This window comes from Phyllobates terribilis, unplaced genomic scaffold (genome assembly GCF_046119375.1).
Source record: "Phyllobates terribilis strain yellow unplaced genomic scaffold, ASM4611937v1 Scaffold_7__3_contigs__length_470593459, whole genome shotgun sequence".
Classification (NCBI taxonomy): domain Eukaryota; kingdom Metazoa; phylum Chordata; class Amphibia; order Anura; family Dendrobatidae; genus Phyllobates; species Phyllobates terribilis.
In genome coordinates, this window is record NW_027362767.1 from 97,489,722 (window position 1) to 97,514,499 (window position 24,778).

The following is a 24,778-nucleotide window of genomic DNA, read 5'->3' on the forward strand; positions in this document are numbered from 1 at the left end:
TCAGAGAATTTGAATAACAAAAAATCTTTTTGTCCACTCATGGTTATTGGTTGGGTGAAGCCATTTATTGTTAATCTATTGTGTTTTCTCTTTTTAAATCTTAATGACAACCAAAAAGATCCAAATGACCCTGATCAAAAGTTCACATACCCTGGTGATTTTGGCCTGATAACATGCACAGAATTTCACACAAATGGGTTTGAATGGCTACTAAAGGTAACATCCTCACCTGTGACCTGTTTACTTGTAATCAGTGTGCGTGCATAAAAGCTGAGTGAGTTTCTGGGATCCAGACAGACTCTTGCATCTTTCATCCAGCCACTGATGTTTCGGGATTGTGAGTCATGGGGAAAGCAAAAGAATTGTTAACGGATCTACAGGAAAAGGTAGTTGAACTGTATAACACAGGAAAAGGATACAAAAAAATATCAAAGGAATTGATAATGCCAGTCAGTAGCATTCAACTTGTGATTAGCAAATGGAAAATTAGGGGCTCTGTAAAAACCAAACCACGGTCAGGTAGACCAACAAAAATTTTGGCCACAACTGCCAGGATAATTGTTCGGGATGCAAAGAAAAACCCACAAATAACATCAGCTGAAATTCAGGACTCTCTGAAAACTAGCCGTGTGGCTGTTTCAAGATGCACAATAAGGAGGCACTTGAAGAAAAATGGGCTGCATGGTCGAGTCACCAGAAGAAAGCCATTACTGCACAAAAGCCACAAAGTATCTAGCTTAAAATATGCCAAACAGCACTGAGACCAGCCTTGAAACTTCTAGAACAAGGTAATTTGGAGTTTAGAGACCAAAATTGAACTTTCTGCCCACAACCATAAACGTTACATTTGGAGAGAGGTCAACAAGGCCTATGATGAAAGGAACACCATTCCTACAGTAAAGCACAGAAGTAGATTGCTGATGTTTTGGGGATGTGTGAGCTACAAAGGCACAGGAAACTTGGTAAAAGTTGAAGGAAAGATGAATGCAGCATGTTATCAGCAAATACTGGAGGCAAATTTGCACTCATCAGCCCGGAAGCTGCGCATGGAACAGACTTGGACATTCCAACATGACAACGATCCAAAACACAATGTCAAGTTGACCTGTCATTGGCTACAGCAGAACAAAGTGATATTCAGGTCTCCTGACCTGAATATCATTGAACCACTCTGGGGAGATCTCAAGCATCCAGTTCATGCTAGACAGCCCAGGAATTTACAGGAACTGGAGGCTTTTTGCCAAGAAGAACGGGCAGCTTTACCATCTGAGAAAATAAAGAACCTCATCCACAACTACCACAAAAGACTTCAAGCTGTCATTGATGTTAGAGGGGGCAATACACGGTATTAAGAACTGGGGTATGTGACTTTTTGATAAGGGTCATTTGGAAGTTTTTGGCTGTCATTAAGATTTAAAAAGAGATAACACAGTAGTTTGAGAATAAATGGCTTCACCCAACCAATAACCATGAGTGGAGAAAAAGTTTTTTTGTTATCAATCATATTCTCTGAAACAAGGCCAAGAAAGGAAAAATTCTGCCGGGGTATGTGAACTTTTGAGCACAACTGTATATGTCTTAGTGCTCAAAGCACTTTTACCTATTGTGCGCCCCCCCCTCCCTTTTCCCTTATAGATTGTAAACTTGCAAGCAGGACCCTCAATCCTCCTGTAACTGTGGAATTATGTGATTCTGGAATGAGATTATCATCTGTGGACTAGGTGACTCGTGCCTCCTGGTCCAATCCTGCCCCCAGCATTGATTAGCAGCTTTCTGCCTATGCAGAGTATACACAGAAAGCGGCCAATCAGTGGTGTGGGCGGGGTTATACAGGGCTCAGCATTTCGAGCTCTGTTAGATCTGCAGCTGAGAAACAACAATTCTATCACAACTGCTGCACCCAGTAAACTAAGTGATACATTGCTGGAATCAGGGTGTTTGTCCCTATAGTATGCTGCTGTCAGATTATGCAGCAAAACCTGCTGACAGATTCCCTTTAATTGCGAAGTGTTGCAGAATATATTGGCACTAAATAAATAAAATTATTATAAAGTGAATCTGTCTCCATATTTTCCATTCTGGATTAATTGGATCGCATGAATAAATTAACTGTTCTTTCACTTCATCCTTTTGAGTGCCGAAATTTCATCCACCTATCTTGGGTACAGGTCATCAATAATAGATCAGTGGGGATCAAACAGACAGTACCCTTGCTGATCAGCTGTTTGACAGCAGTGGCTGGAAGAATAAGAATGGATCTACAGTACCCGGTCAGGGACACTACACAGGTGACGGAGCTATTCTGTTCAGCTGTGCAACTGCTAACATCTGGCATCAAAAACAGCTGATCAGCCCTGATGGACCCCACCAATCTGATATTGATGACCTATCCTGAGAATAGGTCATCAATATGAAAAGTAGTGGAGCAGCCTTTAACCCTTTAACTACTGTCAGCTGACACAGTACATCACTACATGTGAGCAGTAGATGTGGCCGTTCAGCCAATCGGAAAGCCAAAGTGCTCTGCCATTCAATCACAGCACTGGGTGCTCTGCATATCCAGAAAATTTGGCTTTAAAGCAATGTGTTGCTGTATCTTTTGTGTTTGTTTGTTTTTGCATTTCAGCCATAGCATCTTGCACCTACCTGCACATTTACTTGAAGTTGTTGGATGTGCTCACTTACTTTGTTTTGTTGTTTTTTTTTGCATTCTACAACTAAAAACAGAGTTACACCATTCCACCCAATATATCTTTATGTATAGCAGAAAATTAGAAGATTGCTGGTCAATTATCTAGCTTTCTTAACATATTTACTTTAAAAAGTGGTCAATAAAATTGCCAATATACATAGTAGACTAAAAAAAGATATTAAAATGAGCTGCTAATACAGTAATACATACTAGAAGAGAATTATATGTTGATTGACAGTTTAATTGGGGATCGAGGAAACAAATTATAAGAAGACAAGCTTGGTATGTGCTAATTAATTTGCAAAGTTAGCTTTGTGTTATGCATGTCAATTGTGCACTACATATTGGAGCCCAATGAAGTCACACACTCTTAAAGACACAGTCATCAGAAAAAAGGCGGAAAGCACAACGATGACCAGCTATACAGCCTCATTCACAAGGCACATTCATATGAGTATTGGTTGTATGGCGGCAAATGTAAGGCATTGTACCTCCATGCAATAGAAAAAATTATAGAGATATTATCCCAAAAACAAGAGAACAGTTTTTAAAAAGGCAAAAAAGAACTTATCTGACCTACTTTTAAGTAAACGTCTTTTGAAAGAAGTTGTCTGAAATGGTCTATATTGATCAGTATGGGTACACTTACTGATCAGACTGCTTACACAGGGCAGACAATCATGATACTACTGTGAGGCACATCTAAAACCCTGGGTCTCACATCAATTAACGTTCCTGTGGGCAGTTCAGAGAGTCTCCACAAATGCAACATTAAAAAAAGGCACGTCACATTCAATTCCAAGAATCCAGCAATGGAAAAGGATCTGCTTTCATTCACAGTGGCATTTGACAGCTGAAAATCAGAACTTTTAAATGTCACTAAGCTCACGTCAAGAAAAATTGCATGAAACTTTCAAGAATCTTTACCCTTTGAAGGCTGCACAGTCCAATTGCACATTGCGCTAGAAATATACCGCTCAACAGACATATATCCTTATGTGACATGTTATTGGGGGATCCCAGGTAAAGTAACTTCTTTACAGTGGGTACGGAAAGTATTCAGACCCCTTTAAATTTTTCACTCTGTTTCATTGCAGCCATTTGGTAAATTCTAAAAGGTTCATTTGTTTTCTCATTATAGTACACTCTGCACCCCATCTTGACTGAAAAATAACACATGTAGACATTTTTGCTAATTTATTAAAAAAGAAAAACTGAAATATCACATGATCATAAGTATTCAGACCCTTTGCTCAGACACTCCTATTTAAGTTACGGTTATAGGAATTTCGCCCCCAGCAGTTCGCCCCCAGCAATTTGTCCCCAGCAGTTCGCCCCCAGGTACATTTCGCCCCTATCATTTCGCCCCCAGGAAGATTCACCCCCGCACATTTTGCCCCCGGACCAGGGCAAACTGGGGGCGATATGTGCGGGGGTGAAATGTGCGGGGGCAAAACATCCTGGGGGCAAAATGTACCCAGGGGCGAATTGCTGGGGGCGAACTGCTGGGGGCGAAACATCCAATTCCCTTAAGTCACCTGCTGTCCATTTCCTTGTGATCCTCCTTGAGATGGTTCTACTCCTTCATTGGAGTCCAGCTGTGTTTAATTAAACTCATAGGACTTGATTTGGAAAGGCACACACCTGTCTATGCAAGACTTCACAGCTCACAGTGCAGGTCAGACCACATGAGAATCATGACCTCAAAGAAACTGCCCAAGGAGCTCAGAGACAGAATTGTGGCAAGGTTACGAAAGAATTTCTGAATTACTCAAGGTTCCTAAGAGCACAGTGGTCTCCATAATCCTTAAATGGAAGAAGTTTGGGACCACCATAAGTCTTCCTAGACCTGGCCTTCCAGTCAAACTGAGCAATCGGTGGAGAAGAGCCTTGGTGAGAGAGGTAAAGAACCCCAAGATCACTGTGGCTGAGCTCCAGAGATGCAGTAGGGAGATGGGAGAAAGTTCCACAAAGTCAACTATCACTGCAGCCCTCCACCAGTTGGGCGTTTATGGCAGAGTGGCCCGACGGAAGCCTCTCAGTGAAGACATATGAAAGCCCGCATAGAGTTTGCTCAAAAACACATGAAGGACTCCCAGACTATGAGAAATAAGATTCTCTGGTCTAATGAGACGAAGATAGATTTTTTTTGTGAAAATTCTAAGCGGTATGTGTGGAGAAAACCAGGCACTGCTCGTCACCTGCCCAATACAGTCCCAACAGTGAAACATGGTGGTGGCAGCATCATGCTATGGGGATGTTTTTCAGCTGCAGGGATAGGACGACTGGTTGCAATTGAAGGAAATATGAATGCGGCAAAGTACAGAGATATGCTGGATGAAAACCTCTTCCAGAGTGCTCTGGACCTCAGACTTGTCCAAAGGTTCACCTTCCAACAAGACAATGACCCTAAGCACACAGCTAAAATAACAAAGGAGTGGCTTCAGAACAACTCTGTGACCATTCTTGACTGGCCCAGCCAGAGCACTGACCTAAACCCAATTGAGCATCTCTGGAGAGACCTGAAAATGGCTGTCCACCAAAGTTCACCATCCAACCTGACAGAACTGGAGAGAATCTGCAAGGAAGAATGGCAGAGGATCCCCAAATCCAGGTGTGAAAAACTTGTTGCATCATTCCCAAGAAGACTCATGGCTGTACTAGCTCAAAAGGGTGCTTCTACTCAATACTGAGCAAAGGGTCTAAATACTTATGACAATGTGATATTGTAGTTTTTCTTTTTTTAATAAATTTGCAAAAATATCTACATTTCTGTTTTTTTTTCAGTCAAGATGGGGTGCAGAGTGTACTATAATGAGAAAACAAATGAACTATTTAGAATTTACAAAATGGCTGTAATGAAACAGAGTGAAAAATTTAAAAGGGTCTGAATGCATTCCGTACCCACTGTATATCATTTGTAAAATATAAAGTTAGAACGTTCTCCAATATACTTTCTGTATCAATTCTTCATAATTTTCTAGATTTCTAATTCCATTTACTAACAGAAATCTTCACCGATTTCATCAAGTAAATAAAAATGTAACCTGGTCTGGTGAAACAACCATTACCTGGAAATACACTTCATGGCGTTGACCACATGGTCTCCAGACCATATGTTGAAGTAAATGTATGAGCAGTATAAAGTAGTGACTGATCATATTGTGCAGCAGGCAAACTGGAGATGGGTTACTTTGAAATCTATCATTGGCAGCTAATGGTGAGCTTGTATTTTCTATTGAGGCCCTTCAAAAAAGCTAAAACAATGTGTCAATAAAAGACAACTGTGGCATTAATCCTTTCATCCCCCTCATATTTTATATGAAATAATACTCACAAGGATGCAACAAGTTATAGGAGAAGAACAGCAAATTCTATAATTATCAGCACCATGTGACTATTGGGGACCCCCTCAAGGACAATGTCATGTGCAGCAAGATGAAGATGATTGGAGCATTAAGTTATCCAAGGCATAGGCATGGGACGAAGTTGACAGTCATTGTGAAATTGATGACAATAACACTGGCCATGACAACGAACGGTTAGAGCGGAGAGCAGGGAAGTGAACCAAGGAGCACTCTGTTATGCTGGCAATGCTTGTGAAATGACAGGCATATCATTAGCATTAAACAATGGGATGACTAGTGGAATGCCATGCATTTAGACGTCTGCAATAATAGCAAAATATTTTCCAGATTTCGAAAGAGTCAACATTAGCTCATTACCAGGTTAGGCTGTGTTCCCTGCTTTGCAAAACTTTAGCTGAGAAGACACCACCTGACTGGGAAACCCCTCTCCACTCCCCACAAAATCAACCAATGGGGTGGACATATCATTGGTGCAACCTGTGTAGGCCGCACAGGTGCCCCATAGTAAGGGGGCAACTTCTACCTCCGAAGCAGGTGGAATTGTGCATTATGATGAGCTACTGGACAGCAAAGGGCCCTCTTCTGTCTGTGCCTGCCACTGGTCTTTTGTCTGTGCCAACATTATGGCTACAACATGCAGCTGAGGCAACAGCAATTACAACATACTGTATATGACCTAATGGACCAGATTTTCTATCTGCTGCTGCGCCAACCTGATGCACATCAGCAAACAAAGATACACCGCCTGAACGGCTAGGTTCAGCTATACATAACTATGTCCTTTCTTTGGCAGATACCCTGAGCCCTGACCCCACAAGCTTCTGGGTCAGCAGTTTGGACCAGTGGCAAGAACTGGCCCAGTTTGATTTTGGTGTACTATCAGAGAGGGGATTCAGCACAGCAGGTGGCTTTGTCACACCCCAAGTAGATTAGATTTGAAAGATGGAACAGCTCCGCAATTACGCATTTCCTGCTGTTAGCCGCCACCGACACTGAGAATAGCTGATCGGCGGGGTTGTCGGTGTCGGACCCCCTACCAATCAGACATTGATGACCTATCTTAAGGATAGGTCATCAGTGATAAAGTAGTAGACAACCTCTTTAATCTTATCTTTAGAAAACACCCTCACTCATATATTGTACAGTACTTTGTCTTAACTTTTGGTACAAAATCCTATAGCACATCAAAGTTATGTGGCAATAAGATTTGTATTCAATTTCATATTTTGGGTGTATAAAGCGGATATACAAAGTCTACACACCATTGTTAAAATGTAATTTTTTGACATGTAAAAAGTCATACCAGGAAGAATAATTTCAGAACGTTTTTCCACCTTTAATCTGTAAAAAATCCAATGAGAATCAAAATAAAACATTTTGAGGGGAATATTAAAATAAGAAAACTAAAATAATGTAGTTGTACAAGTGTGAACACACTCCTATAATTGGGGATGTGGTTGTGTTCAGAATTAGCCAATCACGTTTAAACTCATCTTACATTGATTAACCCAATATAAAGTTAAGCTGTTTTAGTAGGGTTTTCCAAACATTTGTTTAGTTGCATTTTATAGCAAAAGGGATGGTCCGTAAACAGCATACAACACAGGAAAGGGATCTCATTGTTGAAAGTTATCAGTCATGACAAAATGTGCAAAAAAAAATCCTAAGGACTTAGATATACCATGAAACACTATAGAAGGTGATCAAGAAGTGGCTTAAAATTTGCCACAACAGTGACATTACCTAGTACTGGACATCCCTAAAAAAATTGATGAGAAATTGGCCTAGGAGGCTGCCAAGAGGGCTACAGCAACATTAAAAGAGCTGAAGGAATTTCTCGTAAGAACTGGTTGTGTACTATATGTGACAACAATCTCCCATATGTCTGGCCTGTGGGATAGGATGGCAAGAATCCTTTTCTTGAAAAGAAAATCATCCAATCCCGGCTATGTTTTGACAAAACCTACATCAAGTCTGCCAAAAGCATGTGGGAAAATGTGTTATGGTCTGATGAGACCAAGGTTAAACTTTTTGGCCATAATTCCAAAAGGTACGTTTGGCGTAAAGCCAACACTGCACATCACTAAAAGAACACCATTCCCACAGTAAAGTATGGTGGAGGCAGCATTATGCTTTGGGGCTATGTTTTGGTCAGCTAGAACCGTCAAGGTGGAAGGAATTCTTAACAGTTCCAAATATCAGTCAATTATGCAAAAAAAAACTTTAGGTCCTTGCTAAAAAACTTAAGATGAAGAGGAATTTTACCTTTCACCACAACAGCGACCCTAAGGATACCTCCAAATCAATAAAAGAATGGCTTCATCAGAAGAAGATTTTGAAATAGCCCTGCCAGTGCACAGACCTGAATTCAGTTGAAAATCTGTTGGTGACCTGAAGGAGGTCCCGATGTAGAATCAAAACATTGATATTTTATCCTGGATCTTTTGGATTGTGAATAGAATTCATCTTTTCTGCATACATCCTATGAGTGCCGAGTTTTACATTAACTGGATGTTATGGATTGGAACCCTACTCGGGCACCTTCCCACTTCTCCTGAGTGCAGTATGCTACGATTTACTTAGTTTACATTAAGGAGATTGTCCTCTACATTTTATTCTTAAAATGAGCCCATGGTGGTCTTAAAATAAAAAAAACAATCAACTATTTGACCTCAACCGTTACTCCTCACCACTGCCTGCATCCCCTAACTATCTCCTTCTTCAAGCAGGGGCTGTCATATGACCACCGTTTGCCTACAGCAATCATAAGCCGTCACTCTGAACCCGAAGAAAGAGTTGAAGGCTGTTTCTTCCAGCATGTGACTAGTGCAGCCATTGACTGCTTTGGTTAGATGAGGTCCTGCACACGATAAAGTGTGGAAACCAATGGGGACACCGGCAGTGGTGCAGAGGAGAGCGGACGTCCGATAGGTGGGCCACTATTAAAGTTAAAAAAAATTGTAGAGGGCAACCCTTTTACCTTTCTTAGATCATCGATTAAATACACAGAAAACAGGCCTGCGATTCCATCTGGAAAACACACACATTTTCAGTGAATTATCTTCCCCTACATGGTGGCCTTCTATTCATCTCAAGATTAGCAAGTGCTGCTATTCAGATACCAATAGTTGACTTTCCTGATACAGCCTGCATTATCTGCAGCACAAAGATTCCACAAAATCACAAATAAGGAAAGTCTGTGATTCTCATTACAATCCCTACTCCTATGGGACTTTTTTTCATATATTGAACCTATGGTGAAATTGCCACTGTTAGCAATCCTTTCAATGTCTTTATCAGTTAGCAAAAGGCTCGATCGGCTTCTATGGGCAAAGCTGAGAGTAAGATGAAAGGGAAAAAGACAATCTTCTTTCCTTCAGATATAAGCGTTAGGTTAAACATTGCTTTTCTCTGTGTATTGTATTATTACATATTGAGCAAATATGGGATGAAGATTCTGTAAGGCTCGTCTGGAGCCAAAGGCTAATGATGTGATCATTCAAAAGCATCGTACTGATCAAAGCACATGAGTGGAGCAGACACAGAATTTGCTTTCACAGAGGTTTGCGATCATTAAAAGGAGATATCTTATGTATTTGAGTTTACTTTTTATTAATTTTAAGTCTGTTGAAAGCGGAGGCTTTTTTTTAATGTTACAGCCATAATATTCTCTACTTTTAAAGAGCTCCATAGATGGCCGTGTTGGAGTCACATATTACCATCTAGCATGATCAGTATAGACTGCACAGCACACAAGAAAGTTATCATTATTATTTGTCCATGTTCCGGATTTGATTGCAGAAAGTTCTGCAAGGTTCCTGCATCTCTTGGCAGGAAAAACGCTGCGGTAAAAGCGAGCATTTTGCAGCGATTTTGATGCGTTTTTGTACAGCAATGAATGCCTTTTGGAGATAAAGATATTTGAAAAATTAAACATGGGACATCACTTTAAGCCTTGGATTACTGTCAGACCTGGGGTGAGTATATTGGTTAATTTAAATGATTAAAGAATGTGTCTGTTTTATTTCAAATAAAGTGTTTTACTTTCTGTGTGTGTGTTTATCTAACTCTTTACTTACATCTTACAGGTTTAGTAATGAGGGTGTCTGGTTGACACCTCTTCATCACTAAACAAAAGGGCTAGGTGTTAGCTGCACCTAATCCCATAAACACTAATCCCATTAGCCCCAATTCCCATTCATATTATTTCTGGGGCAGCTGGGAGCTGCTATTTTTAGCCTAGGAAGGGTTCTCTGACTATTAATAACAGCTCACAGCTGTTTGGTTAGCCGCTACGTCCCCAGGATCAGCAACTAGCAGCACTTTGGACGCAGCGAATTTTCGCTGTTTTGTAATGCCGCACTTGTTTTGTCAGTACATGCGGATCCACCGCATGTAATGACATTTCAGTCGGTCAAAATCTGCAGCGTAGACTGGCGTCTCCACTATAGAAATTGACATGCTGCAGGTGAATTTGGATACGTGCCCATGATCAGGAAATGCTGCGGGTTTGACGCTGCGTGTTTATGCAGCGTCAAATCTGTAGCGGCCAGATGTTGCAGCATAGTGGATGTATTTCTAGAAATCCCATGTCCACTATGCATGCATCTGAGGCTGCGGATCACCTGCAAACACTGACATGAGGCGCACCTTTCAGGACCGCATCATGTCAAATTCACTTGTGGAGTCGCTAGTCTATGTAATAGAAATTTGACCACTATAATGTATTGAATGTGGTAAATCCACATGGTTCAGTGAACACATGAGGATTTACCTGTGATCAATAGAACACAGAGTTTTGGATGCAGCAAAAATGAGCTGCGTCAAAAGTGCTGCTACGTCCTGATCGTGGGCACATAGCCTAAAATTTTAAAAAAATGGCGTGGGCTCCCGCGTTATTTTCATAACTTGCAGAGAGAAAGCCAACCACTGGGGGCTGATATTAATAGCCAGGGAAGGGGCCATTAGCCAAAGATGTTCCCTGGCTATTAATAGCAGCACACCGCTGTTTGGTTAGACTTTACTGTCTAGACTACAGGAGGACTCCAGAAAAAAAAACGATGCAGGGTCCCCCTATAAAATCTAACCAGCAAAGGCTAGGCAGACAGCTGCAGGCTGATATTAATAGCTAGGGAAGGGGCCATGGATCCTGGCCCCCTCCTAGGCTAATATTAGCTCTCAGCAGCCCCAGAACTGGCACATCCATAAGATGCGCCAAATATAGTGCTTAGCCTCCGCTCATCCCACTGCCCTGATGCGGTGGCAAGTGGGATAATAGGGTTGGGGTTCATGTCAGCCTTGTATTGGCAGCTGACAAGAAGCCCAGGTTAGTAATGGAGAGGCGTCGATCAGAGCAGTAAAGTTTTTGAAATAAAGAAACAGTCAGAATAAAGTCTTTTATTTTAAATAAATAAAAGCTACACATAGTTTTAATCATTTATTTAAAACTAAAAAAAATACTGTATACTCACCTAACGCCTAATCCCCAATGCCCTCGTCTCCTGTAAGAAATACAAAATAAAAAACAACAATATCCCTCAACTGTCCGCCGTGAGGTCATAATCTACATTGTCCCATGATGATCTGGGTCACTTCTATAGCATTCACAACAGCAATTACTGAGGTGACTGTTGTAGGGGACAGCACTGTATACACTGACATAAAAAGATCATAAAAGATGCCTGGGTAACATTTTTTTTATTGCTCACTTATTCCACTGTAACTGGTGCATCCATAGGAGTCACAGTTACAGGGGACAACAGCTCCCTATAGTGACAGAAGTAACTGGCAGCACTGATTTGGGTCTAAAATAACCATAAGAAAGAAAAATGAGCTGCACTCACCAGTCCTTAAAAGCAGTATCTTTATTCCATGAGGATAAAAAGTCTGGCAAGCAGGGAGAGCGGGGAAGAAAAAAGCAGACAACAGCTGTTTCGCGTGAAGACGCTGTTGTCTTCTTTTTTCTTCCCCGCTCTCCCTGCTTGCCGGACTTTTTATCCTCATGGAATAAAGAAACTGCTTTTAAGGACTGGTGAGTGCAGCTCATTTTTCTTTTTTATGGTTATTTTGGACTGTTTAAACTTTATGAGCTTTTGCACCTGAAATGTTACCAAGTCCTATTTAGGTGTCTGCATTGTACATGTTCAGCTTTGCACTGACTATTGCAGCTGCTTGCAGGTGGTGCAGGTTTTTCACTTTCCTTGCTGATTTGGGTCTGCTAGGATCCAGTATCTCTACTATGCAGGCATAGACAGAATAATGGGCAATGTGGAAGTTTCTGTTTGCTGCATAGCATTCACTAAGACCTACAGTGGGGGAAAGAAGTATTTGTTCCCTTGCTGTTTTTATAAGTTTTCCCACTGACAAAGACATGATCAGTCTATAAATTTAAGGGCAGGTGAATTTTAACATTGAGAGATAGAATTTCCAAAACAAAAAAAAAAATCAAGAAAATCACATTGTACAGTATAAAGTAGATAAATTTATTTGCATTTTGCAGTGAGAAATAAGTATTTGATCCCCTACAAACCATTATGAGTTCTGGCTCCTACAGACCAGTTAGACGCTCCTAGTCAACTTGTTACCTGCATTAAAGACAGCTGTCTTACATAGTCACCTGTATAAAAGACTCCTGTCCACAGACTCAATTAATCAGTCAGACTCTAACCTCTACAACATGGGCAAGACCAAAGAGCTTTCTAAGGATGTCAGGGACAAGATCATAGACCTGCACAAAGCTGGAAGGGGCTACAAAACCATAAGTAAGATGGGTGAGAAGGAGACAACTGTTGGTGCAATAGTAAGAAAATGGAAGAAATACAAATGACTGTCAATCGACATCGATCTGGGGCACCATGCAAAATCTCACATGGTGGGGTATCCATGATCATGAGGAAGGTGAGAGATCAGCCTAAAATTACACGGGGGGAACTTGGTAATGATCTCAAGGCAGCTGGGATCACAGTCACCAAGAAAACAATTGGTAACACATTAAGCCTTAAAGGTTTAAAATCCTGCAGTGCCTGCAAGGTCCCCCTGCTCAAGAAGGCACATGTGCATGCCCATCTGAAGTTTGCCAATGAACACCTGGATGATTCTGTGAGTTATTGGGAGAAGGTGCTGTGGTCAGATGAGACAAAAATTGAGCTCTTTGGCATTAACTCAACTCGCCGTGTTTGGAGGAAAATGAAGGATGAGTACAACCCTAAGAACATCGCCCCAATCGTTTAGCATGGTGGGACACACATTATACTTTGGGGGTGCTTTTCTGCAAAGGGGACATGACGACTGCATCGTACTGAAGGAAAGATGGATGGGATCATGTATCGTGAGATTTTGGCCAACAACCTCCTTCCCTCAGTAAGAACATTGAAGATGGGTCATAGCCGGGTCTTCCAGCAAGACAATGACCCAAAACATACAGCCAAGGCACCAAAAGAGTGGCTCAAAAAGAAGTACAGTAAGGTCATGGAGTGGCCTAGCCAGTCTCCAGACCTTAATACCATAGAAAACTTATGGAGGGAGTTGAAGTTGCGAGTTGCCAAGCGACAGCCTCAAAATCTTAATAATTTAGAAATGATCTGCAAAGAGGAGTGGACCAAAATTCCTCCTGACATGTGCGCAAACTTCATCATCAACTACAAAAAAAAAAAAGTCTGACTGCTGTGCTTGCCAAGAAGGGTTTTGCCACCAGGTATTAAGTGTCGTTTGCCAGAGGGATCAAATACATTTATTTCCCCTTTGCAGTGAGAAATAAGTATCTAATTTCTACAATGTGATTTTCTTGATTTGTTTTTGGATATTCTATTTCTCAATGTTAAAATTAACCTACCCTTAAAATTATAGACTGTTCATGTCTTTGTCAGTGGGCAAACTTACAAAAACAGCAAGGGATCAAATAATTATTTTTGCCACTGTACGTAGCTGGAAAAGAGAAGACAGAAGCGGTGATAAACCAATTCTCTCTTCTCCTCAGTGTCACCTGCTGTATCTACTAGCTGTATCTACTGGGCGGGGTTATACAAAGCTCAGTATTAAGAGATCTGCAGCAGAGAAAACAGTGATTATATCAAAATGACAGCATGCAGCCCTGTCAAGGATAACAGCCGGGGTTGCACTGATCTCGCCGCTGTCACCAGTTTGTCAGGGAGACCTAACTCTGCTGCCTCCAATCGTCAGGACAATTACGCAATTGACTAACGAATGATGGACGCGGCCGTGGCAGCTTCCAATATCTATGACGGTTATTGGGGAACTCAGTTTACACACCTTCAATTCCAGCTCATGCAATATTATATATATGCGCCTGGGTGCGGTCACTGCCAACCCCCACAATAACAAAAACAATTACTAACTGCCACAACTAGCAGGCCGATTGGACACCCGTTACAGGTAGAGTATGGGTGTGGTTTACAGTGGAACAGAGCTATTAAATTTTATAGATTTATTCCGGAAAGATAGACAGTGTTTATAAAAAATATACAAGATGATACAAAATAGGAACAAAATAATACAGTATAAACAATTACATAAAGTAAAAAGTAATAACGAAAGATTTACTAAACCTGTTGTTGCAGGAATGGCTCTTATCTTTATGGAAGGAAGCACTCAGATTAAGAAAATGGAACACTCACAGTGAACTACTGTATGTCTTCCAGAATGAAGATGACAGACAGCCAAACTCTGATTTTGTTTATATCAAGGTTACACCCACATACTTCTCCTTGGTGAGCTCATGTGGGAGCAGGTTGTGGAATGTGCTAGATCTGTTAGAATTTTATGAGATCCCTAACTTAAAGGATATCTTTGCCCCTGGAGGTCCCAGGTGGTAGACATAGTCATCATGTTTCTTATTTGGATTTTATCTGTCTATAGAGATGAAACATGGCATGGATAGAACCATCTATTGGGCCGATATTAAGTTGGAGGGGTTAGACTGGCCTTAAGGTGATGTGAGTGAAGGGGCTATGTGCATCCCTTTGCTACGACGCCAAAAATATATCTCTTATAAATATCAGATCAATGCAAACCCAATATTCATCAATGACTACTGTCTCCAGAAAGTCTCAGACAGTGCTTTGATCAGAGGAAGCTCCTGTACTTCTCCACCTCTGAATAAACGTACAGAAGTGTTCAAAATAATAGCAGTGTGTTCAAAAACATGAGTTAAGCACAAAATCTTTATACTAGTTTTTATTTCCACGCATTGGGAACATTGCACACTGCTTTCTAATTCAAAACATGAAGAAGAGAAATGTATATAATTTTTAACTACTTTACAGAAAATAAATTAACAGTGGGCTGTTCTAAAAAAAAAAAAAATAGTGTCTGCATTTATCTTTACAAACTCACAATATGTCTTCTTTTTTTGAAGATTGAGCATTCTTGTGAATCACTAACCTAATATCTAGTTTTATACCCACAGTTTTTTAGAACTGCTTCACATCTATGTTGCATAGAATTAACCAACTTCTACCACCTGTCAACTGTTATTCCAGCCCAGGATGCTTTGACTACATTCCACAATTTTTGGCATTTGTTGGCTTTGCCTCAGAAACGGCATTTTTGATGTCACTCCACAAGTGTTCTATCTGATTAAGGTCCAGGGATTAGGCTGGCCACTCCATAATCTCAATTTCGTTAGACTGAAACCAAGATTTTGCTTGTTTACTGGTGATTTTAGGATTGTGGTCTTGTTGAAACACCCATTTCAATGGCATATCCTCTTCAACATAAGGCAACATGACCTCTTCAAGTATTTTAATATATACAAATTGGTCCATGATCCCTGGTATGCAGTAAATAGGTCCGGCACCATAGTAAGAGAAACATGTCCATATCATGATGCTTGCACCACCATGCTTCACTGTCTTCAGAGTGTACTGTGGCTTGAATGCAGAGTTTCGGGGCTGTCTGATGAACTGTCTGCAGCCCTTGGACCCAAAGAGAACATTTTTACTATCATTAGTCCACAAAATGTTTCTCCATTTCTCTTTAGGCCAGTTTATGTGTTTTGCAAATTGTATCCGCTTCACTACGTTTTTTGTCTGTTTTTTGTTTTGTTTTTTTTCTTAACAGTGGGACTTTGTGGGGACTTCTTGCTAAGAGATTAGCTTCACACAGGTGTCTTCTAACTGTCACAGTACTCACAGGTAACTTAAGCCTGTCTTTGATCATCATGGAGCTGATCATTGGCTGAGTCTTTGCCATTCTGACCATTCTTTGATTCATTCGAATGGTAGTCTCTCGTTTTCTTCCACATCTCTCTGGCTTTGCTTTCCATTTTAAAGCATTGGAGGTAATTTTAGCTGAACAGCCTATCATTGTCTGCACCTCTTTATAAGTTTTACCCTCTCCAATCAATTTTTTTATCAAAGTACGCTGTTATTCTGAACAATGTCTCGAATGACCCATATTTCTCAGGCTTTTGAGGAGAAATGCATGCACAACATGTGCTGGCTTCATCCTTAAATAAGGGCCTGATTCACACCTGTTTCTTCACAGAATGATTGACCTCACTAATTGAGCGCCACACTATTATTTTTAACACATCCCATTTAATTAACTATTCAAATACACAGACTCAAAAACATGCAGATCATGAATGCGGAGTCTGGTGGTTTTCTTACAATCTACTGCACCAACTGGTAAATTGTTTGACATGTGTAATATAATTTATACCAAAAACAGTGATTAATCTGGTTAGTCATATTGGACTGCTATTATTTTGAACAGTACTGTATCTCAGCCTTGGCATCTTTTTCCCAGAACAAATCTCCTATGGTCATTACCCATTCACTGCAGGAGGCCCCAACCTCAATTGGTGTTGAATTGTCAGCTCTCTCTTCCCCAGTTATAGTTTCTTTCATCCCTATCATTAATTTATCCCATATGTTCAATGTGATGGTGATATTTCCCCTCTTCGGAGATGTCTTATGGATTTAAATTTTTTTCTTTGACAAGCCCAGTAAGTGATACATCACTTGACTCAAGTCTATGTCCCTACATCATGTTGCTCTCAGATTACATAGCAAAAACCCGATGAAAGATTCCCTTTAAAAGGTAAACTATCAGCAATACTTCGTCATACCTGTGTTAGATATGTACATAGCAGTACATACATTTTCCTTTCTCCCTGCAGTAGTTGGTGGCAATTGTCTTTATTATCTACATCTATCCTCTAGACCAGAGGATATTTTCCTTACATGATATTGTTGTGTATTCCCGCTTTACATCGCAGTATCCACATGCATGGACCTGAAATGCATCATAATGTATTATATCTAATAGTTATCAGATGTTTGTCATTTATTATTTTATGTCTTTCAAAATAACAATTTGGGGAGTCGACAGCTCTATTTTAACCACACAATATCTTCCCTTTTATAATAGGATGCTGTCATTTATATACTGTGTCAGAGAATAGGTGCCTGCAATCATTAAATCTCCATCCTAAATCCCACATCATGGGAGTTCTGATAAAATAAATAAGCTTCAATCCCCGAGGGGCAACTGAGCAAATACTGTAATCTCAGTTGTGCTATATTAGTCCATATCTTTATTAGACTTGATACCTTTAGCATTAGTCTAATAGATTAAATCCTAATTTGTGTTGGGTGGATTAGAAGGAGTTTAAATTGGTAATAAAATGGATTTATCATATTCTTTATCATTGGTTCGTTGCAGATGTTAAGCCATAAAACTGATTTGTGCCGAATCCTGAACACAATGGTATATACTAAAATTGTATTCTGAATCTGAATATACTGATAGGGTTTATGTGTGGGTGCAATTTTATATGCTCTCTCCCTACTGCCTGGTACTGCAACTGCCATTTGGGTTGTACTGTTGCATTCATACATTTTCATACAAAGATGGACACAACAAAAATTAACCGATAATGGGTAAATAAACAGTGGTCACAGGGGTAGACTACACATATATAGCCTGTGCAGGCTATTCAGCTGGCCAAGCGCCTGGGCAGGAGGGCTTCCACCCTGGCCCTAGGAGAAATGGAAACCAGTATACTTATATATAGGTCTCTGATAGGTTACACTGACACTGCTTCATCAGCCAATCATTTGGGCTAACTGCTCTGTGATTGGATGATTATGTAATGTCTATGCCTCAACAGCTGGGAATATTACAATAAATCACTTTGCCCTAGACTACGAGGGGTTCCCTAATAGTATGAGAAAGGATTGAGAAACTTGACAGATTCTACAGAACACAGACATCTTGTGGCGTCCAAGCCTCAACTGATGAGAACTGGTTGGTGTGCAGGCCCCGTGTACAGGCTATAGTATACCCCGACTTCAGTCTATACCCGGTGTTAAAGCGGTCTAGGCTTGATTATACCCTGGGTATATTACGGCCTAGGCCATTTCATACCCCCTCATGCCGGATTATACCCCTCTTGATATCAGCAGAGTTGAGTGATACACAAGAATTACTTAATTTTTTAACATGTTATTGGGAGTTCAGGTTTGTCAGGTAAGTTACATGAGAAGATAACCGACTTAAATCTTAAAGTTCTAAACAGACTTATTACTCGAACCAGAAAAACAGTAAAAATATTAGACTTCCATCAAGATATAATGAGGTAAAGACTTCTACCGCACTTCTCAGTAGTTACAGATTAAAAGCAGCCGTGTGTCTGAAGATGATAGAAAGAGATTGCACACTTTTTAAGCAGACAGGGTGAGAAAACTAATGAAGTGATAAGATCAAGAAACAATTACATTCTAAGGTAAAAGCACTTATCTCAATGTACAACAGTATAATCTCAGATGTAATGACTGTTGTCCGTTACCAGTTACCAGTCACATTGTATTGTAAGATCAATCTTTATCATGTGAGTAACACAAATACCTTCCCACTACATGTAACTCAATTTTAAGTTGCTATAAAATGGCATCTAAAATCTCTCTCATTTACAAGGACTCATAAAATATAGAGGTATATTGCAGCCTGGAGGGGTATAGTTTGTCCTAGGCTATTTTACACTCCCAGGTATAGTTTGGCCAAGGACAGTTTATCCACTTGGGTATACTTTGGCCTTGGCCAAACTATACCCAGGTTTAATCTGGACAGGGGTTAATTAGGCCTGTTACACCAGATTGGCCATCTGCTGAAGTGGGCAAATTCCCACTGGGCTGTACTGCAGAATCCACAGTGGACTGCCTCTTCATTACTTCGCTGACAGCTCATACAGCTGGTCGGGAGGACATTGTGTGTGCTGAGCCAGAGCTGCTTCACTCTCCAGGCTCCTACTCTCATGCTGTGTGGCCTGTGTTTCATATAAAAGTCTCTGCACCATTGGATGAGGGAAGTAATGAACAATATGACTGACCCTATACTGTCATATGTAGAATGTGTTTGTGCTGTGTATAGCCTGTACTTGTGTATTCTGCACTTGTTTCATTTGTGAGTGATGTGCTTGTGTGACGTGTATTCTTAGTGCTTGTGTTACGTGTGTACATTGGGCGTGTGTGCATGGTGCCTGTAATTGTAATGTATTATTCCAGTTCAAAGAGGTTTTTTTTAATAATGATTTAGGGGTGCTCGAGTACCTCACTTTTGAACTGGATGTTTAAAGAAGCACTTGCATGAAATTTTTTATTCCCTAAACCTGAGTAAATGTATATTCTGTTTAAGTGTGGTAATATACTCGCCAATAACAGTCTTCCCCAGTTTCCAGTGCTGCTGTGGTCTTTTTCTGGATCACATTACTTCTGTGAATCAGCAAATTGGAACAGAAGTCACGTGACCGTGAAGAGGACCGAAGCGGCGCTGGAACCCGGCAGCAAGACAGCAAATGGTGAGTATAATACGGCACCTAAAGTGCTTTTTTAAGCAAGTGTAAAGAACATGCCAAATTAAGGCCTTATTCAGAAGTCCGCTTTTCATGTGTGTGTCCCATTTATGATTTTCAAGGATAGAACAGGTATCCCTTATAATCTACGGAGCTATACACATATGGAGATGTCAGTTTTTTTTATTTAAGTTATGGATCAATATCACCCATTCAAGTCTGTGGATCCATGAAGATCATGGACAGCCCACATTGCTGTTTTAACATTGTAAGTTGTTTTTTGGTATCTGAAAAAAATCACTGGATTCTAAAAATTGACACAATGACCAAAACACTGATGAAAGACCGTCAGTTGTTTTTACACATGACAGCAAAAATTGACACCTGGGTGAGGCCTAAAGCAATATTTGCTGAATTTTTCATTGCACAAGGCTAATCTTAACTCATTGGGATGAGGGGTCCTATTCTATGTGGGCAGCTTACGTTTGTTCACCAGGACTGCTTTTTAGTCCCAGTCCAACCCTGTTGGTGTGTCATTGTTATGACTGATACTCTATGTAGTAATATATTGTGACCGAGTCACTGGTGATATATGTGAGGAAAGATATGTTTCACTGCGGCTGTTAGCCTCAGGGAACTAAACCTAAAAGTTGTCTCTTGCATGTTACGTGCTTAACAGGTTAATCAGCCATCTTGGGATGGGTTTTTCATGAGTAGGTCAGAGATGGGCGGGACGCCTACTCACATATCTCCACCTCAAGGGTGTGGCTGGAGGAGTTAAATCTGTAGCACTGAGGGGTTTTTTCTGTTAGTTTGGAGAAAGAAGTCTCCAGACTGTGTGAAACTTCAGGGAGAGCTGAAGTTTGTGAGAACCTGAGCGGGCGAATCCCACATGCATATGGATGGGGCTATACTTTATCTTTTGTTTTGCCGTTATGCCAGCAAGGCCGTGCTTATTTTGCTGAATCTGCAGTGCTTTATGCCATATTAAATAAACCTGCAGACTAAAACGTTCCTGTGTCTATTTCAGGAAGCAGCCGAGTGAGTCGTCTTACCACAATATACAGTTGAAACCAATAGTTTACATACACTATATAAAAAGACACCTATGCATGTTTTTCTCAGTATCTGACATGAAATCAGAATAAACTATTCATTAGTATTTGGTACCATTGCCCTTAAACTGAATGACTTGGGTCAAACATTTGGGATATTCTTCCACAAGCTTCTCACAATAGTTGGTTGGAATTTGGTCCCATTCCTCCTGACAAAACTGGTGTAACTGATCCAGGTTTGTAGGTTGCCTTGCTCACACCTGCCTTTTCAGCTTTGCCCATAAAATTTTCAATAGAATTGAGACCAGGGCTTAGTGATGGCCACTCCAAAACATTGACTTTGTAATCCTTAAGCCACTTTGTTACCATTTTTGGCAGTATGCTTCGGGTCATTGTCCATTTGGAAGACCCATTTCCGCCCAAGCTGTAACTTCCTGGCTGATGTCTTGAGATGTTGCTTCAGTATTGCCACATAATCTTCTTTTCTCATGATGCCATCTATTTTGTGAAGTAAACCAGTCCCTCTCGCAGCAAAACAACCCCACAACATGATGCTGCCACCCCCGTGTTTCACAGTTGGGATGATGTTCTTAGGCTTCCAAGCTTCTCCCTTTTTCCTCCAAACGTAACGATGGTCATTATGCCCAAAAAGTTCAATTTTAGTTTCATCAGACCACAGGACAATGTCTCTAAAAATTAAGGTCTTTGTTCCTGTGTGCATTTGCAAACATTAATCTGGCTTTTTTATGTTTCTTTTGAGTGATGGCTTCTTCCTGGCAGAGCGGCCTTTCAGCCCATATTGATACAATGCTCATTTCAATGTGGATATTGACAATCTTACCAGCTTCCGTCATCATCTTCATAAGGTATTTTGCTTTTGTCCTTGGGTTGATATGCACATGTCGGACCAAAGCAAGTTCATTCATCTCTGGGACACAGAACCAGTCTTCTTCCTGAGCGGTATGATGGTTGGACATTCCCATCTTGTTAGTACTTGTGTATAATTGTTTGTACAGATGAATGAGGCACCTTCAGGTATCTTGAAATTATACCCAAGGATGAGCCAGACTTGTGCAACGCCACAATTCTCTAACCTGATATATTAGCTGATTTCTTTAGACTTTCCAATGAGGCTACACAAAGAAGCAGTGTTTTTCAGGTGTGCATTAAAATACATCCACATGTGTGTCTCTAACTCAGATTTTTACAAAAAAAAAGAAAAAAAAAAACTATCAGAAGCTTCCAAACACATGACATCATCATATGGGCAGTCCAGAATGGTTTAAAGGCATAGTAATTTTAGTGTATGTAAACTTCTGACTTTGCAGTAAGTACTAAAAGTGCCTTAAAACACTTTCATTATTCTGACATTTGGCAAATATTAAAAATTATGGTAATCTTAACTGACCTAAAATGGGGATGGTTTATTCTGATTTCATGTCAGGTATTGAGAAAAATATGCATATGTGTATTTTTATATAGTGTATGTAAACTTCTGGTTTTGTTTCGTTTAGGAATTGCAACCATTATTCTACCTCCTCATTTCACGGGCTCAAAAGTAATTGGACAAATTAACTATCTTAAATAAAATGTTAATTTTTAATACTTTGTAGAGAATCCTTTGCAAGCTATGACTGCCTGAAGTCTGGAAGCCATGGACATCAATAAAAACTGAATTTCCTCCTTTGTGAGGCTTTGCTGCCTTTACTGCAGCTGACTTCAGTTGTTGCTTGTTTGTGGGTCTTTCTGCCTTCAGTTTTATCTTAAGCTTGTGAAATGCATGCTTAGTGGGGCTGAGATCTGGTGATTGACTCAACCATTGCAGAATATTCCACTTCTTTAAATTAGAAAACTCCTGACTTTCTTTTGCTATAGGTTTTTGGTCATTGTCCATCTGTCCTGTGAAGTGTCATCGAATCAACCTTGCTGCATTTGGTGGAATCTGGGCAGAAAGTATACCCTTGTACACTTCAGAATTAATCCGGTTCCTTCTGTCTTCAGTCACATCATCAATAAAAATACTAGTGGCCAAGTGCCACTGGAAGTCATGCATGCCCATGCCATCACACTGCCTCCACCATGTTTTACAGAGGATGTGGTGTGCTTTGGATCATGAGCCGTTGCAAACCCAGAGGAAACCCACGCACACATGGCAAGAACATATAGACTCCTTGCAGATGTTGTCCTTGTTGGGATTTGAACCCAGGACCCAAGAGTGCTAGCCACTGTGCTGCCCCATATTGATTATATAATTGTATCTTGAATATGTTTTGGTAAGCTGCTAAAATGCCAAAACTTGTGTTACTGTCCAAATATTTCTGGACCTAACTGTACATAACAAAACAATACAGCAATACACTGTAAGTGCTAAGATGACTGCATACATTGAAGACATTTGGGCCACATTACTGCTATATAGAATATGCTTATAAAAATGAAGGTACTTAGTGCACTAATTGGCCAATTCATGAAAGCGCATTAGCCATGACAAGGCGTACCTTTCTTTGACGGGACCCTAACCTAATATCATGACTTTACCGGGCTAAAAGCCTACAAATTTAAAAAGGCAGGTAGCATCCAGCAAAAATTAAAAACAGCCCTCACCTGATTGGGGGGGGGGGGGGGAGTGCTCAGTCAGAAAAGGAGGCAATCAAAACCTCCAATAGTATACTACAAAAAACTGACCAACACCTCCAAATAGAATAAAGCAAGTGTGAACAGGTGCAAGCTGCCATGACTGCAAAATATACAAACAAGAGAATACAGCAGCCTCTGTTAGTGCCAAGATATATGCAAACATTGAATATATGAAATTTGAACTGCATTACCGCTATATATAATATACTTATAAAAATGAAGGTACCTCACAAACAAATTGGCCAATGCAGGAGAGCACATCAGCCAGGATATATATTTATCTCACACATACATGTAGCACCCCGAGGACTCGGCTGCTACAGGGGTATTGCACCTCAAACCAGAGGTGTGGTATTCCACTCCCGGGTAAGGATGGAGTGTGGGACAGAGCTCAGTTAGCTGCATGCACTACATACACCCCATTTCCGGGGGACAGAACAACGGTACTCCCACCAGATAGATGTGCAGGTACGACAGCGTCTGTCCCTGGCTGGAGTGGGGGGGGGAGGAACATCCCAGTGGTGTAGGAGCAGACAGGGGAGGGACTCTGGGCATAGGTAGGAGCCCATTGGTTGCATTGTCACCAGGGCTCGGGTGTCAGAGGGAGTATATAAGGTGGGCACCATCTTAAGACAGGGTCTGTTCAGAGAGGAGCTCAGCCAGAGAGGGCTGACAGGGAGCTGTGGCTCCGTCTGGGCCCAGCTCCAGAGCTAGGCCTGAAGCTGAGAGAGGGAGAGAGAGAAGGAAGAAGAAGAAGGAACAGAAAGGAGCAGGAACACAAAGAAAGGCCCAGAGACGCAAGCATAGAGGGAACCCTGAGATCCCACGAGTGAACTAAAACGGGTGAAGGGTTGGCAGAGAAGGGTACCGGATCCCAAACTTGTGGAGGTCAATCATCCTTAGCCAGGAACCGGAGGTCGTGGTCAAGCTTTGGCACGACCCCTTGCCACATCCACCAGGAAGGCACGCCACATAGGGTCAGGAAAGCCAGAGAGAGAGGTTTTGCCCCATAAGGCCCGAGGAAGCCGGACATAGGTGGGTCCCTGGTGAGGACGGCCAGTAGGAAGGAAGAGAGGGGAGCTCTGGACCACGCTCCGGAACTGCCTGGGAGTTGGCCGAGTCCCGTACCTGGTGGACGCAGCACGGCTCGGGTGGTCACTGCTGGCCAAAGTGACCGGAGCAACAACTGTGAGTAAAGCTTTTGAAACTGCAC